Genomic DNA, 5,928 nt, shown 5'->3' on the forward strand with positions numbered 1-5,928 from the left:
TAAATGGCCAAGCCTGAGCAGCCCTGAGCTGGCCCCCAGGAGCCAAATCTCATCACCTTTTCATGGTAAAAGAGTTTTTCTGACTCGTAACACATAGGGAGTCAATCTCCTTACATAAATCCTTCCTGGATTTAAACACAAGCAAAATGCAAATGTCAACGTCACTTGGATGTGGTAATACTGTTCCAAGAAGCTAAAGTCACAATGGCACGTTTCACATGTCAGCAGAATGTAAAGCTCTTTCCATCCAGGATCTTTCTTGGCTCCCTCAACCCTTTGAATCAGGTACAGTGCTATTATTATTTCCATTTTGCAGATGAGCAAACTGGAGCTCTGAGAAATTAAGGAATTTGCGCACAATTACAAAATGTACGTGGCAGAGCTGGAACCCCAACCAGTCTATCTGAGGCAGAGCCTGTGTTTTTAACTCTGATGTTTTAGTCCAACATCCTACAGATTTTTAGCAATGTCATCTATACCCCATAATATCATAGCCACCTACACTGCAGATTTTAACATTTACAAATCAAATGAAATACATTTTCTATGACGATTTAAAAATGTGAGGTTGTATACTCCTCTCTTTTTTTGCAGAATAGGGTGTGGTATGTTGTCTGTTGTCTATTTTCAAGATGTTTCAGTCAACTTGCCTAAAGGTATTTCTTACTTCCGCCTTCCATGTTAATCATAAATTTCAAATTGTAATTTTTTCAAGGCACGAATAAAGGTCAAAAGGAAGTTCTGTGCTTGACATTCTTTGTTGAAAATAAGCATATTGAGACAGAACAATGCCTCTTCTCGTTTGCTTAATAATAAACCAAGTGAGCTTTCCATATTGAATTCTGCAGCTCAGAATTTCTTTCTTCTTTGGGGGATGGAGTGGGAGGGAAGAACAGTGGATAGATAGCTGCATATTTGTCCTATAACAACTTCTTGTTTTCTGCTCTCTGAAGATATCTTCAAACTTATCTTTTATTTATTTAAACATAGTAAGGAGGCAAAGTTATTTATTGTCTGTAGTCTGACGGCTTCAATATTGAAAGTCTTTATAGATCTGCTTTTATTGTCTGTTTTTGCTGGTTCTCACTCATGGAGTCAGGTTTCCTTGTGTGCCTAGTTATCACTGACCACGGTCCAATAAATATAGGAATAATAGAAGGCCTAATGGTAAAGTTCCTAGGCCCAGAAATCTGCTTCTCTGATGCATTAAGCCATACCAGGTTGGGCCCAAATTAGATCAAGTGCAAGGCTTGCGATTTCCTGGACCAGGACAACCTGGTAATTGGAACCTCGCGTTGTGATTCTGGGTGACGGTTGCTCCACTTCCAGATTGCCCTCCACCAGCTTCCTGTGGAGAGAGCCCTTCCTTGGGCTGTCTCCCGGCTCTCTCTTCCTGGTAGGCTGCAAGGCCACTGAGGATCAGTAACCCTCAAGGCAAAAACAACCTCTGTGCCCACTCACCCCTTTGGCTCCTACTCTTCCTGTCTGTTGACCTCATCATTTCTTACTGTTTGTCAGCAATTTAATACTATTTAAGAAGATGCCAAAACTTATTTTATGCTTTTATAGTTGTCTCTAATGGGAGAGTTGGTCCAAATTGTTTAGCCTCATCCTACAAGTTTCTGAAGAAATAACCAACTCAGAATACATTTGGGACCCGACAAATACCTGAGGTTTGATTTATGTGTCTTAAAACAAAATAATCAAATTTTCAACAAAGCATCTTTAATGGTGCTCACTGAGGTCTGCAGTTCACAAAAGTGCTGGTTTAGGGTCCTCAAAGGAAGGGGGTCTGGGGGTGGGAAGGGAAGATTATAGGAGTCACCTGCGGCATCAGCCTCACTGGATCGGCCACCAAGCCCCTGTCCAACCTGGGCCAATGATGCCGGCTCTTGCTGGTTTTCTCAATTGGAAAATGAGGAGGAGGAGGAGGGCGAGGAGGAGGAGAAGGAGGAGGAAGAAGAGGAGGAAGCAAAAGAAGAAGAAAAAGAATGCCTGTTTGACAATGTTGTCATATGAACTAAATGAGATTAAATAATACATGCAAAGTCTATAGCACAATGTCAAATGTCTGCTAAACATGATTATTACTATTGTCCTTAAGACGCTGATGTCCTCAGACACACACACACACACACACACTCAGCAGACCGCCCCAACCTTCCCCGCATGTACACACAAGTCTAGTCAAGAACCACTGCCTTAGTTAATGATGATTTGAATAAATCACTCAATTCCCGTGGTCTGGTTGCTAAGGACATCATTCTGATGGCCTTAAAGCCAGGCCTCCTGGATTTTATCTCCTTTAACTCATTCTGTGACCAACAAATAGAAAGGACGACAGTAATTCAGACGTGGGAAGGGCCTGGAGAGCCCCCCGATGGAAAGTACCCCTGCCACCACGTGGCCGGTTGTGCTGTTGTGATGGAGCGGAAGGCTGTTTGGAAATAATCAAAAATTCTCTCAGGAAGCCCAATTATATTTTTACATCAAGAATCAAAATGCTAGTGCTGCAGACTTCAGCCTATCATTCACAAACCTTTTATCCTGTAATTAAGCCAGATCTGCTGCTGGGCTAATTCTTCCCTGAATGACACCACCCTTTGAGCCAGCCCGTATGTCGGCATAAGACTTCACTCTGATGATCTATTACACCAATACATCACCGCGGTGAGCTGCCTCCTTAATGATTTATCCATAACACATCATCGGAGTGAGCCACACTCATAATATATTGCTCAATAAGTCTGCGGTGGCCAAGGGAGAAAGCCACGGACAGCGGCCGAGTGCATGCCCTTACACGGCTGGTGTCAGCGTGCAGGGCCCATGCTGGGCTCCCCACTTCCTAAACAAATGTTTATATAGGTGGGAGGGCTCTTGTGCCAATAGGCTTTTAAAACATGAAGAACCATGACCTTAAGAAAGTCCTATAAATCCTGAGCAGCAAAGCCCCCAGTGGGTAGTGGGGGCTGCCCTTCTAAGCCTGTCAAGCAGGTAGGAAACATTTGCTTTAAGCTCTTACTTAGAAGGCCAGGGCCCATGCACTGCACAACTCCAGGGGGCGCCATTCACATCGCTGTCTGTGCAAATGGTGCCCCCGCGAGTTGTGCAATGTGCAGCCTGAGCCACCTCACACCACAGCCCTGTAGGAGGCCCTGGGTAAGAGCATAGATTCTGGCATCAGACTGCCTCATCGGAGTCAAGGTTCTGGGACTAATGGTCCTATTCACTGCATTGCTATGAGATGGAACAGAACGATGTATGCAGAGCACCTATTAGTAAGCACTCCATGTGAGCACGACTGGTAGCAACCTTAATGAGTCCGGAGAGCCAGGAATCCTGGAGGTCCACAGCAGGCAGTCCCTGAGGATTGTGCTCTTCATTCTGCGGGATCCTATCTCATTTTTACGTATTTATATCCTGCATCATTCCAAAGAAAAAGGAGGAAGGGTGGAGAAGAGAAGGCTCACAGAAGTCCATACTAGGATAAAAATAAGTAGATGGGGGGGGCGCCTGGGTGGCTCAGTCATTAAGCATCTGCCTTCAGCTCAGGTCATGACCCCAGGGTCCTGGGATCGAGCCCCGCATCGGGCTCTCTGCTTGGCGGGAAGCCTGCTTCTCCCTCTCCCACTCCCCCTGCTTGTGTTCCCTCTTTCGCTATCTCTGTCTGTTGAATAAATAAGTAAAATCTTTAAAAAAAATAAATAAATAAGTAGATGGGGACATTCGGGCAAAAGGAAAGAAAGATTTAGCCAAGTTTAAGCAAAAGTAGTGCACCAAAACAACACCAAGAACGGGCCAGGGCGAGGATCGTGCTGGAGAGCACATTCACATTGCCCAGAAAAGGAAAGATGGGCACACCCTATGGCCCAGCAATCCACTGCCACGTGTGTGCCCTGGCCCAGAGGAACTCTCTGGCACACATACGCAAAGAACAAATAGAATAATGTTCTCTGCAACATCCGGAGACAGGGCAAAACTGGAAACGTCCACCAGTAGAAAAATAAACATGCAACAGTGATAGCCAGGTCTTGAAGAGTGCACACTGTGCGCCAGGCTTATTTTAAAAGCTTCACAGCTTACATCATTTAATCTTCACATCGACTGAGGTAGGCGCTATCATTTGCCCCATCCTATGCCTAAGGAAACTGAGGCCCAGAGAGGCTGATTTGCCCAAGGTCGTAGAACTAGTAAGTGGCAGAGCTGGGATTTGAACCCTGGCATTCTGGCCCCAGGCCCGTGCTTTGAAACACCGCATAATCATTTGTCTAGTCTTCGAGGGGAATACTACACAGCAGTGAAAAATGAATTAACTAGAGCTACATGTGTCAACAGAGGGAAGTTTCAAAGTAAAATCCTTGAGTAAAAAGAACAAATTACAGAACGATACATATAGTACAAAGCCACTTATAGAATGTTTTTAAATATGCAATACGATACCATATGTTTGCTACAGGGGCATACGTTTGGAGAAAATTTCTTATTTTTTGAATAGGAAGGGCTAGAGCAAGTCCAGGAAGAGACGTCCCACAGGGGTGGGAGGTGGGAGAACGGGTTCAGGACCTGGCGCTCGGAGGGCTTCAATCTGTCTTTGCTAAGTTTGACAGGGATATTTGTTATATATTCTCTGTAATTTTTGTAAGCCTAAAATATTTCACAATTATCAAAACAAATGTCATCATAAATTCCTCTATCAGCTGCATGTGACTGTAACTTTAACTCTGAATTTACTCACAGCCAAAGCAAAGAGGGAAACTAAGGTACCAAATTGGCCAAGACCACGAGAGTAAGCCACGCCAGGTGTTCAGAAGACATACAGGTTTTCTTTGCATTGGGATGGACAGGAATTTCACCCATGGGTCCTGACAGGGGAAAAGACGGTTAATAACATCCCTACAGAAATGTAAGGGGGGAGGGAGCAGCACACAACCATGTTCTAGCATCTCCCTGTGCATGCCAATGGCGTAATGTCAACGCAGGACTCAGAAGGAGCTGCTCTCTGAGGGGGGCATCTCTATGGCCAGTGTCTGGGGTCTTCCCACAGAAACTGGCCTGTGTGACTCGGGAGCGAAGCAGGCGGACCCTGGAGGGGAATGAAATAACCTTGACTCTGGGCAGGACTCTCCCTCCCACGTCTGCTCCTGGCTCTGGGACACATGGTGTGGACACAGGCCCAGGCAGCCAGTGTCTCTGCAGATGGAGAAAATGGAACAGTGGCAGCCCTGGGATCAGAAGGCATCCACCCTCTGCCTTATGCTGCCCTCCATCACTTGCACTTCTCACATCCTGGGTCCTTCCGGCTGTGTTTAAACCTCTGGTTCTTACCCTCATCGTACAAAGCAGGGAGTCAAGAGGTAGTGGATGGAACAAGAAATACAGGGTAAGTACTTTATGTGACTCTAATAGTGGGATTCGTAATAAGAAATACATGTTGGGGGCGCCTGGGTGGCTCAGTCGTTAAGCGTCTGCCATCGGCTCAGGTCATGATCCCAGGGTCCTGGGATCGAGCCCCGCGTCAGGCTCCCTGCTCAGCCGGAAGCCTGCTTCTCCCTCTCCCACTCCTCCTGCTTGTGTTCCCTCTCTAGCTGTCTCTCTCTCTGTGTCAAATAAATAAATAAAAATCTTTAAAAAAAAAAAAAAAAGAAAGAAAGAAATACATGTTGGTCTCTGCCCCCAGCTCCTAAGACAGAGCTCCTGAAACCCTCATAATTTCTGATAGGAGGGATAGGAGTATCTTTTATTCTACTAAGGTGACTCTGGGTGGGTTCCTGGATGGCTCCTGGATGAGGGCTGGTCACTGGAAAATCCAAACCATAATTAGAAGCTTGGAATTTTCAGCCCCGCCCCCCCATTCCTTTGAGAAGGGAGAAGGGCTGAAAGTGGAGTCAATGCTCACTCATGCCTGCGTGATGAAGCCTCCATAAAATC

Source organism: Phoca vitulina, unplaced genomic scaffold, assembly GCF_004348235.1.
Source record: "Phoca vitulina isolate PV1807 unplaced genomic scaffold, GSC_HSeal_1.0 scaffold40, whole genome shotgun sequence".
Lineage (NCBI taxonomy): Eukaryota > Metazoa > Chordata > Mammalia > Carnivora > Phocidae > Phoca > Phoca vitulina.